Genomic DNA, 12,705 nt, shown 5'->3' on the forward strand with positions numbered 1-12,705 from the left:
AGCGCATAATAGCAGGTGCTGCAGAAGTAGTACTCCCTGGTTCATCAAATATCTTCCTAAAGGAGGTCAGAAACACTGAATAGTCGTCCAGAATGGGGTCCGAGCATTCCCAGAGCGGGGAAACCCAGTCCAAGGCTGGGCCAGATAACAAAGACACAATATATGTCACTTTAGTTTTAGAGGTAGGGAAGTTGGAGGGCTGTAGGTTGAAATGTACATCACACTGATTGATGAATCCACGGCATAGCTTGGTGTTACCATCAAATCTACTTGGGGTAAGTAGATGTAGATGAGGAACTGCTCCTGAAGCTGAAACCACTGATGTGGGTACTGATGTAACTGCAGGTGATCTAGTGAAGGTCAGTGAGACCTGCAGGGTATCTTGCCGGTGGGCTACTTCCAGTAGGAACTGGGCCATTTGCTACTGTAATGTCTCCATGTTATCCAGTTGGGTAGCTATATCCTGAACTGTTCTGGACTCCTGTCCATTGGCCGAATCCATTTGGCCAGTGCAAACTGTCAGGGGTTGGTTTCTTGTGGACCTGGGGTGGATACAGGAGGGGACACAGAAAACAGAACTGTAGAAAAACTTGTTTAATGAATGGAATGGTAGATATGAAAGAACCAAGTCCAGGGCAAAAGTCAAAGATTAAGTCCAGCAGCAAATAATAAAATCCGGAATGAAGGTAACAGGAGTGGAGCAATAATGTTTAGGCATGTCCAGAGTGGGATTACAATAGTAGTGGGAGGAGGAGTTGCTAGTAGGTGCTGGGAATCCTGAGGCTACCTGAAAACGGCAGGGAGCTAGGCAGAACCGAAGTCAGCTTCGTAGAGGAGCTCATATAAATGTGACCAAACTCGGCTGATACACGTCGCACTGGCAAAGTAAGGAAGCTGTGAACTCCCTTAAATCCCCAACAACAGAGCGTGATTGGCCGGCCAGAACAGTTGACCTTTAGGGGATTGGTTCCCTAGGTCACATAGCCGAAAGCAAGATGGCGGCGCCCATAGAACTGCAGCTTGGGAACGCTGTGCAACACTCCCATGCTGGCACGGCCTACCAACAAGGAACCACCAGATGCACCCTGTGCCAGTCTCCATACTCCAGCACTGCCACCGGAAGGCCCACGCCAGAGTGCCCTAACGGGCAAAGACCACAGACTTACCAGTAAGGAACCCCTGGACATGACAATGAGCTGTTCTGGACACACGTGCAGCGTTGTTTGCATCCAAAAGCCCAGCAACCAGTGGACACTAGGGAAGACCTCCTCCATATCACACACCAGCATTCACTCCAGAACATTCAAAAGAACATAAAACCTGCCATAACAATGCACCAGTGACCACCAGTCACCCCAGTCGAATAAGAGCTACAATGGTGACCACCAGTCACCGCATTAGGAACCACTACCACTAATCACACCAGAGTGATATAGCCCAAGCTATATGAAGGGGGTTCATAAAGAATTACCCTACTCCTCACAACACTGGGTCCTCATTATTAGTGGGAGTAAACCTGTCCACAACAGATATACTGTCAGGTTGAGGCCTAGGATCGGCCATTAATCACCTCAGTGCTGGCTTCCCCTGACCTCTCGAGCGGTCAGAAGCCAGGTGCAATGGCGTGTGATGTGCTGAGGATTATGCCTGGGGTCTGCTAAGACATGTGGTGTTCCATGATTTGGTTCCTGCGGTTGCCGTCATGGACTCTGCCATGACAGTCTACATCACCTTATTAGCCCTTTACCCAATGGTAGCATTGGTTGCTGTCAGCTGACACTATCCTCCAATGGACTGCTAACTTTGGATATGTAGCCGGGCTCTGGACAACAGGAAGTTGCATGTACAACGTTGTTACTTCCAGTGAATACTTGCTGTTGCAGCATTCCAGGTTCCAGGCTCCTTTCTTCTAGTGGTACATTCCTAGTATTATCCATGTCATCCGAGTACAATCTCCTAGTGTCATCCTCCTGTGCCAGTTCTGCATCTGGATCCACAGTGTGTGTACTCAGTACATCATCTGAGTACTATCTCCTAATATCGTTCTCCTGTGCTTTCCCTGCTATTGTGTTCTTCCATTTCCCACTCATGATGGATACCTGATCAAAGGGCTGTGACCTGCTTGCTGTGTGGGGTCACTGGTGGGTGGGGTCACTGGTGAACACTTCCCAGTAAGTTAGACTCCACCACGCCTTTGGTCAGGTTTAGCCAACATCCGATACTTGTGGATGAGGAAGGCATATTTCCAGGTCCCTCGCCTCCAGTTCTTTTCCCAACCTGGGACCCTGACTTCCAATCCCTCAGTAGAGGATCTCCATAGCCCAAACGTGACAGTTTGTACAGGCCATATGGAAGCCGCAGGATCTCAGGGTGCAATGGCATTACAAGATCTCGCCTCTCGCATGGAGAATCAAGAGGCATCACAACACCAGGTAGCTCAATATCTCCAGGAACTCTCCGGTCAATTACTCTTCATTCAGTTGACTCTGGGCACTATGCTTCCTAATCTCTCTGCATCTGCTCCTGTAAATCCTCCAGTAGCAGTCACTCAAAAGTCTCGTTTGTAGTTAGCCTCTCCTGAGCGCTCTGATGGAAACCCCAGACACTGCCAGGGCTTCATGAATCAGTGCGAGATACAGTTCGAGTGTCTGCCCCAGAATTTCCCCACTTTAAGGTAGAAGGTGGCATACATCATCTCCTTACTGTCTGGAACTGCCTTGGATTGGATCTCTACATTATGGGTGCGAGCTGACCCTCTAGTCTCTAATTACGAGAATTTTATTTGTTCTTTCAAGAGAATTTTCAATGAACCAAGCCGGACTGCTTCGGCCTCCTCTGATCTCCTTCGAGTTTGACAAGGGACATGTACAGTGGACTAGTACATGGTTCAATTCCAGACGATCCCTTCTGAGTTAAGATGGAACGATGAAGCGCTTAGGGCAGTATTTCTTCACGGATTGTCCAAAAGAATGAAGGATGAGTTAGCCTCCTGAAATATATTCCAGAGTCTCTACCTGAAGTAATCTCTTTATGTATCAAGATTGACTTACGTCACAGAGAATGGCAGGCTTGTAAAGGGCGAGAAGATCGTTTCAAGGATTGATTTGTACCACTTGCGCATTCTTCCTCTCCTGCACCAACTAAAGAGGAGTCTATGCAGGTGAACAGGTCTCGTTTAACTCCGGCTGAGCATACCCGCCATTTCTAGGACAAGCTTTGTCTCTACTGTGTGGCCCCTGATCATATTCTTAAAGTTTGTCCTCTTCTCTTGGTAAAAGAGACCCTAACTGGTTCCATGAGCATCCGGTTGGGGGTGTTAACTAAGTCTTCCCATTTGTTGGATAGTCTTCTACTAGTGTTTATTCATTTCAATACTTGAACCAAAAATATTAAAGCCTTGGTGGACTCTGGAGCCACTGGAAATTTTATTTCTGAGTCTCTGACATATGAACTGGAAATTCCGGTTCTTCCTCTCCCAAGCAAGCTGGCTCTTTCTGGAGTAGATGGCAATATTATCCTTGGAGACATAATTTCTTCTGTTACTCTACCTGTTTCACTTTGGGTAGGATGCCTACATCAAGAGGAGTTAGAATTCTTGGTTCTACCTAAAACTTCCCATGCTCTAGTGTTAGGTCTGCCTTGGCTTAAAACTCTCAACTCCACACTGAACTGGTCCACCATGCATGTGCTGGCTTGGGGATCCAATTGTTTTCACCAGTGTATTCCTCATGTAGTTCCAGTATGAACCCAATAAGTCTCTACCGGATGTTCTCCAACGCTTCCTACGTCTGATCAATTAATTTCTAAATCAGACTTTAGTTTGCCAAAACTATATCAAGATTTTAGATTGTAAGCTTGCAAGCAGGGCCCTCTTACCTCTATGTCTGTCTGTTATTACCCTGTTTTGTTCTATCAATGTTTCCAATTGTAAAGCGCAACGGAATATGCTGCGCTATATAAGAAACTGTTAATAAATAAAATAAATAAATAAGATTTTTCTGACATTTTTTGTGACCAAGCTGCAGACAAATTGCCTCCCCATCACCCTGGGGACTGCGGCATCAATCTGATCCCTGGAATGATGCCACCTTTTGGCCTTATCTACCCTTTTTCATTTCCAGAAACAGCTACTATGTCCGACTATATAACGGAGAATCTTGCCAAGGGTTTTATAAGACCATCTTCCTCTCCTGCTGGGGCCGGTTTCTTCTTTGTTGCGAAGATATATGGGGGTCTCAGGCCCTGCATAGACTACTGCAAGCTGAATCAAATCACCACAAAAAATAGATATCCTTTGAACTAATCTCGGAGCTCTTTGACAAAGTTTGTGGAACGTCCCTTTTCACTAAATTGGATCTCCTTGGAGCCTACAATTTGATCCGTATTAGAACAGGAGATGAGTGGAAAACCGCTTTTAGTACTCAAGACGGCCATTATGAGTACTTGGTGATGCCTTTTGGCTTGTGTAATGCGCCAGCATTATTTCAGTTACTTCTATTAAATCCTTAGAGATGTCCTTTGCAAATTTGTTGTAGTCTATCTGGATGACATTTTAATTTTCTCTGAGAACCTAGAGTTCCATCGCTTACATGTCATAGAGGTTTTGTCCCGTTTTCGAAACCATCATCTCTACGAGAAAATCTCTAAATGCCTTTTTGAACAGTCCTCTGTGCCATTTTTGGGGCACATCATATCGGAAAATTCCCTTCAAATTGATCCAGACAAGCTAAGAGCCATCCGAGACTGGCCTCAACCAAACTCCTTGAAAGCCATCCAATGGTTCGATGGCTTCTCTAATTATTATTAGAGATTAATTTTAAACTTTTCTACCATTGTTGCCCTCTTCACAGCTCTCACTAAGAAGGGTGCTAACCCGTCTCATTGGCCTCCTGCAGCAGTGGCTGCCTTCCAAACACTTAAAACAGCTTTTTCCACAGCTCCAATTCTTCGTCAGCCACAACTTGAGAATCCTGTTATGTTAGAAGTTGATGCCTCTTCAGTGGGAGTGGGAGCTGTACTGTCCCAAGTGGCTGAAGATGGAAGCAATCATCCTTGTGGTTTCTTTTCTCGTCAGTTTTCCACAGCCGAGAAGAATTATGCCATAGGGGATCAAGAATTGTTGGCTATGCGATTGGCACTAGAAGAATGGAGACACCTTTTGGAAGGTGCTAAGTTTCATATTACGCTCATCACTGATCACAATAATCCTCTATATCTCAAGACAGCTCATCGTTTGAATGCCAGACAAGCTCACTGGTCTCTTTTCTTCTCCAGGTTTGATTTCAAGGTCCATTGTCGTCCTGGCATTCAAAATAAAAAAGCTGATGCGCTCTCCCGGTCCATTCTGCCTCTGCAGGAAAAAGATCAACCTCAAATTCATCCTATTCTGGATCCTATTGTCTTTCCTCCAACCCAACTGCTGTCTCCCCCTCCTGGCAAGATCTTTGTAGCACCTCAGTTACGTAAGAACTTATTAACTTGGGCTCATGCCTTCTTGGTTGCTGGCCACTCGGCATCCTCAACTCTTTTAAGTTTTTACAGCAATCCTACTGGTGGCCCACTATGAAGGAAGACGTCCAGAAGTTTATTGTTTCTTGTGCCAAGTGTGCCCAGCATAAATACACTTGCAACAAAGTTATAGGCCCTTTGCATCCTCTGCCTATTCCTGATGCTCCTTGGACTCATCTGTCAATGGATTTTATTTCTGAGTTACCACCCTCTAAGGGACATAATATGATCTGGTTGGTAGTAGATCGATTTTCGAAGATGACCCATTTTATTCCCTTGGTTGGACTTCCTTCTGCACCACAGTTGGCCAAAATTTTATTTGTGACATATTTTGTCTCCATGGACTACCTAAGGAGATAGTGTCTGATTGAGGTGTGCAATTTATGGCCAAATTCTGGAGGGCTTTATGTCCCTCTTGTGGAATTAAACTGAAGTTTTCATCCGCCTATCACCCGCAGACAAATGGCAAAACAGAGAGGGTGAATCAGGAATTGGAGACGTCTATTAGGCTTTTCATGTTCTCATCTCAAGATGAATGGGTTAATTTATTACCCTGGGCAGAGTTCGCCCCCACAATTCTTCTACAAATTCTACTCCGTTTTTTGCAGTATATGTTCCAGATTTTCAAGATTTACCCCCCATGGAAGTACCTGCCGTCACAAATCTTGTACAATCATTTTCTGGTATATGGAAAGTCCTCTTTAAAAAAAAGTTTCTTAACGTTGTTAAGTTTCTTAGCGGATCTTAAACGTCTTGACGTTCCTCTTCTGAGAATTGGAGATAGGGTGTGGTTGTCAACCAAGAACATTTGGTTGAAGGTTTCAAGCATGAAATTTGCTCCACGCTTCACTAGACCATATCGCTTTCTTAAAGTCATCAATCTGGTGGTGTACAAACTAGAGCTACCTCCTCAGTTGAAAATTTCCAACACATTTCATGTTTCTCTTCTACGACCATTAATTCTTATCCAATTCCAGCATTCTCCACCCAAGACATCTCAAGTTCATACTCAATTGGGAGTCGAATTTGAAATAGAGAAGATCCTTGACTCTCGACACCGGTTGAATCATCTTCAGCATTTCATTGATTGGAAGGGATACGGACCTGAAGAACAGGCATGGATCAAGGTGTATGATGTCCATCCTCCACAGCTTGTTTGAGCTTTTCACAAAAAAATTCCTGATAAGCCTTGTAGGTGTCCGGAGTCCACCCTGAAAGGGGGGGTACTGTCAGGTTGCAGCCTAGGATCAGCTGTTACTCACCTGAGTGCCGGCTTCCCCTGACCTCTCGAGCGGTCAGACGCCAGGTGCAGCGATGAGTGACATGCTGAGGATTATGCCTGGGGTCTGCTAAGACATCATGTGCTTCTCTGTGATTTGGTTCCTGCGGTTGCCATAAAGGACGCAGCCATGACAGTCTACATCACTTGATTAGCCCTTTACCCAATGGTAGCATTGGTTGCTGTCAGCTGACACTATCCTCCAATGGACTGCTACCTTAGGGTATTTAGCAGGGCTCTGGACAACAGAAAGTTGCCTGTACAACATTGTTACTTCTAATTAATACTTGTTGTTGCAGTGTTCCAGGTTCCAAGCTCCTTTCTTCTAGTGATACCGTACATTTCTAGTGTTATCCATGGTGTGTGTACTCAGTACATCATCCAAGTACTATCTCCTAGTGTAAAACTCCTGTGCCAGTTCTGCATCTAGAACCACAGTGTGTGTATTCAGTACGTCATCTGAGTACCATCTCCTAAGTGTTATTCTCCTGTGCCAGTTCTGTGTCTGTATCCACAGTGTGTGTACTCAGTATGCCATCCAAGTACCATCTCCTCATTGTCATTCTCCTGTGCCCGGTCTGTGTCTAGATCCACAGTGTGTGTACTCAGTACATCATACGAGTACTATCTCCCAGTATTGTTCTCCTGTGCTTTCCCTGCGATTGTGTTCTTCTGTTTCCCACTTGTGCCGGATACCTGACCAAAGGGCCGCGACCTGCTTGCTGGGTGCAGCTTAAACCCAAATCCCAATTGGATGGGTCACCGGTGAACACCTCCCAGTAAGTTAGACTCCGTGCCTTTGGTCAGGACTAGCCAACATCCGGTACTTGTGGATGAGGAAGGCATCCAGGCCCCAAGCCTCCGGTTCCTTTCCCAACCTGGGACCCCGATTTCCAATTTCTCAGTAGAGGATCTCCATAGCCCAAACGTGAAAGATACAAGTTAAGGGTAATCCCATAAAGGAATCTACCTGAATAAGAGCACTGTGATTGTAAAGTATACTTACCGGCTTTTCAGAAATCCTTCCCGGGAGAAGCCCGGAGAGGAGAGCTGCTCTCAGCTCTGGAGGGCAGGCCCAGACTATAGCTGTCATTAGGACCACCCCCTTTACAGGAAAAGCCCGTGATTTGCGGACCCCAAAGAGGGGGCAGGGCTAAATGACGCAACTCCTGTCACTTAGCCACGCCCCCTCCCTACTGACCCACAAATTTCTCGTAAAATCTCCCCATCCTGCCCTCTTCACTAGGAAGTGGGTGGAATACGGGAGATCTGCTTCCTCTTTCGGGGGTGCGGGGAGTTACCTGAAAAAGCGGGAGCCTCCCGTGACTCCTGGAAGAGTAGGCAAGTATGCTCTAAAGCTGCGTGTAATCAATAATGATTATTTACCCGCTAACATTTTTGCATTGACTTGTTTAGTCCACATAACTACAACACTTGCTGCATACTACTTCCACCATCACACACACCTATGCACTCCACACTGCAGCGCTTTATCTCCCCCAATTAATAATATGGAAGGAAGGACACCTTTCCAGATACAGCAGCGCTACTCTAAGCCACGCAACAATTAGCACTCAATTTCCATTATCCTTAATCTGCCACTGTACCAGTCCTGCCACGTCGACCAATATTCGAGCCGCCAAAGCCTCAAGCATTCCCTGAAAACTCATCTCATCAGGCAGCTTTCAAAGTCCAGAATCATTGACAAAACCTCCATAGACAATTCCTCCCAACTAGCTCCCCTTTATATAGTCCACACAGGGGTGTATCTATAATGGGTGCAGGGTGTGCGGTGCTTCGAGGTCCCGCGTCTGGTCTCCCAGCGCTGCTCAAACACCGGAAAATGGGCACCACAGCCATTTTTTCGACATTTTGCGCTTGCGATGTGAGGAAATCGCCGGGAATATGGCACCGTGCCATTTCCCCCGCAATCTGCGCATGCACTATAGACTCTGAGTACACGCTAGTGCCAGAGTCTATTGATTCTGCGGAGGCCGGCCAGCCACGTCAGTCGGCTCCCACCCGCCAGAGTAAGAGGAGTGGGCCCGTTACGGGGGATGCACACAGGCCCCCTCCTCTCTAAATTCGCCCCTGAGTTTACACATGATTATTTATTACCAGTTGTTTATATAGCACACACATATTCCACAGCGCTTTTACAGAGAATATTTGGGATTCACATCAGTCCCTGCCCCAGTGGAGCTTATACTCTATGGGCCTGAGCCGGACAACCTTTAAGAGCGCTCGCTCTGAATCAGGGCGTTTTTTTGTTTTTTTTGTTAAGGCCTCCTGTGGGTGACCACCCACAGCTTTTGCGGGCGGCCAGGTGATGGTCGCGACCATCGCGACCATTGGGGCTTGCGACGAGACCCTTGTGGTAGGGTCTTGTCCATCACAAGCCTCAGAAAGCTCCCTGCTCTAACAGAGCAGGAAGCTCTCCACTGACATCACTGGTGATGTTAGTGGTGCCCCTCTCAAATGGCAGGCGTTCCTTCGGGAACGCCTCCATTTGTGTAGTCACCCCCCCGCCCCGCCTACAAAACGGGGCGAGCTGTCGATCAACATCGACAGCCTCCCCTTTTGTAGTGAGTTCCGGAGCGAGAGAATTTCTCTCTTGCTCTGGGGCTTGCGCATGTGCGCGGCACGCGCCGTGCGTGTGCAGTACCCCACCATCGACCTGCTTGCGAGCGCTAAGCGCTCGTGAGCAGGTCTGAATCAGGCCCTATATTCCCTACCATATGCACACACACATACATTGTCCCCCCCTCTTACATCACAGCAGCCCAGCACACACTGCTATATGCTGGGCTGCACTGGGAGACTGCTTGCGGCTGCTAAGAAGCAGCCACAGCAGTCTTCTTTGCCTGTGGGGGGAGCGATAAAGCTGATCGTGCCCCCCACTGGTTATGCGCCGGGCTGAGGGGGCTTATTGCGCCCCCCTCGCCAGCTCTCAGCGGTGCTGCAAAACTTTTTTTTTTAAACCTAAGGGGGCGTGGTCATGCCTCCCTTCATTAGACCATGCCCCCTTTTTACCGGGGCCCAGCGCGACTCTTGGCGGGCCTGGTAATGCCATATACCTGTGTTCCATCTTTTAGGCCTATGGGCCTGACACAGACCCGCTTGTTAAGAAGCGATCGCTCGTAGCTGGCCGATATTTGCAATCTGCGCATACGTATGTATCGCAATGCGCGTGCGCAAACCACTGCGAAACATCGGGAAGCGCTCGCTCGCCTAGCATAGACAGCCCAGCTGAATGAGTGACAGGTGAGGCCGTTTGTGGATGGTAACAGGGGCAGACCACTAGAAACGGGGGAGTGGAGGTACGAACGCAGGCGTGCCTGAGTGTTTCAATGCCGTTTCAGAGGCGTGCATAATTAACAGGCAGCGTCATAGTACTTGTCACCTGGTTGTATTTCACACTCAAATGATCGCAGTGCTTGTGGCAAGGTAAAGTCAACCTCAAGTGCTGCGAGAACATCCAATGGTGCTCGATCTACCAATGTTTTCATGCACTTCCAGGATATGACGTGCGTAAGTGGTCGTCTCATGAATGGCTGGTGGGCATCTGCATACACAAAGTGATCGCACGCCAAGACATAGTTGACGTGCTAATGCCTTGCTGGGCATGCACTAGATTTGCATACGCTGGGAGCGAGCGAAAGCATCTAGCGAGCGGGTCTGAATCAACCCCTACGTGCGATATGCAGAGTCGTAACTAGATTTTTTGGTGCCTTGAGCCAGAGAGAGCATTGCCCCCATTTTTTAAATAGGGACATAACATAGTGCAGGGCTAGGGAAGAGATAGGGGAGGCCAGGAGAATGCTGGGGATAAAATAAGAGGAAGATACAAGTGAGAATGGTAATAAACAAGAAAATTGACAGGCCCAAACAGCGCACCCTGCCCTACGGCGCCTTGTGCCATGGCACTGGTCGCACTACCCTAGGGACCTCATTCAGAGTCTCTCGCTAGATGCGATCGCTCGCCCCCAGCGTATGCAAATTTGTCATAGTGATGCCACGGGAAGCGATCGTTTGCCAAGGCATAAGCACGCCCACCGTGTCTTAGCGAGCGGCCAACGTACACCCAATCGCACAGGCAGAGCCGCCCACCAGCGCACGTCATCTCCAGGAAGTGTATTAAAACATTGGTACATCGAGGACAATCGGAAGTGATCGCAGCGCTTGTGGTTGCTTTACTCTACCTACAAGCACTGCGAGGACTTCAGTGTAACAAACAGGCATGTGACGTGTACTATGAAGCTGCTTGTTAATTATGCACGCCTCTAAAACGGCATTGAAACACTCAGGCATGCCTGCGTTCGCACCTCCACTCCCCCGTTATTAGTGTCCTGCCCCTGTTACCACCCACAAACAGCCTCTCCTGTCACTCATTTCACTGGGCTGTCTTTGCTGGGCGAGCGAGCGGCCTGCGATCGCACAGAGTAGTTTGCGCACGTGCAGAATGAAGCGTGCGCATGCGCGTATGCAAACCATCAGGCCGCTTGCGAGCACACAGCGCTAGCGAGAGACTCTGAATGAGGTCCCTGGTGATATGTGACTAATCTGGTACGGATGCCACCCCTATATTAATATAATTTTATAAAACAAACAGTAGTTGTACTTTTTATACTAGACTATGGTTGTTATTGTCATCCCTTACTGGCTATATCATTAATGGATGAGACCAGAGACTAAGGACCTCATTCAGAGTCGGTCGTAGTGGCCGCACGGTCGTACGCATCCGATGCTTTTCTTTCTGCGCCTGCGCACGGCTAGCTGTTTGCATGTGCGTACGAGCTCTACCGATGCAAAATAGTGTCGGCCGTAGGGCTTCCGAAACGGAAGTGGCTTGCGAAAGTTGATTGACAAGAAAGTCTGTTTGTGGGTGTATACGGGGGTGGTGGTCTGCAAACGGAGGCGTGCTTCAGCGTTTCCAGGCGTTTTAGGGGAGTGCATAAATTATCTGCTTCGTACGACCATGAATTGCGGATGCATGACAACGTCACTCTACGAACAGGATGATCGTCCAGGCTAAGGTAGGCAAGAAGCGTCCGTATGCCACAACAGTACAATCGATAATCCGATGTTACTTGTGATGTTTCTAATTGGAACCACACAAACCAAGGAGCTAAGGGCCTCATTCAGACCCACTCGCAAGCGGCTGTCCGCTCGCAAGTGGGTCGATGGTGCGCATGCGCCCGACGCGACGAGCGAAGGACTTTCCTTCGCTCGTTGTGTCTGATCAAAGGGGGCGTGCTGTCGATGTTGATTGACAGCACGCCCCCTTTGGTGGGCATGCCGGGGGCGTGCCTGCCAGACGGAGGCGTTCCCAAGGGAACGCCTACCGTCAGAAGTCGGCCCCACTGACATCACTAGTGATGTCAGTGGGAGTGATTTTGGCTCTGATAGAGCCAAAATCACTCCAGGGCTTGTGGTAAAAATCCCGACCACAGGCTTCTGGTCGCACTGGCGATGGTCGCGATGGTCAAGACCATCGCGACCATCATCCTGCACGCTCGTATGTGCTGTGGGTGGTGACCCACAGCTATACGAGCGTCCAGGAGGACGCTCCATTTTTATGGAGGACGGCCCTCATTCAGACCGAGCGCTCTGCTCAGAGCGTCCGGCTCTGAATGAGGGCCTAAGATTGGTGCATTGTACTATTAACACTGCTAATTACCTTGTAAATGATTTCACTTGCGTGTGCATTAGGGAATTCGTAACACAACTGTTTATTTGTGCTTTTTTAACTTATTTTTTTCAGGCATTTTTTAAAACATATAGCATTGTGTTTTGCGTAGCAGCCTTTTCAGATACCATACTTTTTAAACCATGTATACATTGATATAGTTAAATTTAGACATTTTGTTAATAAAATTTTTTATTTTTAGGAAATTAGCCTTTAATCACAATTTTAG

The sequence above is a fragment of the Taudactylus pleione genome, unplaced genomic scaffold, assembly GCF_031769625.1.
Source record: "Taudactylus pleione unplaced genomic scaffold, aTauple2 ptg000113l, whole genome shotgun sequence".
In the NCBI taxonomy this organism is placed as follows: domain Eukaryota; kingdom Metazoa; phylum Chordata; class Amphibia; order Anura; family Myobatrachidae; genus Taudactylus; species Taudactylus pleione.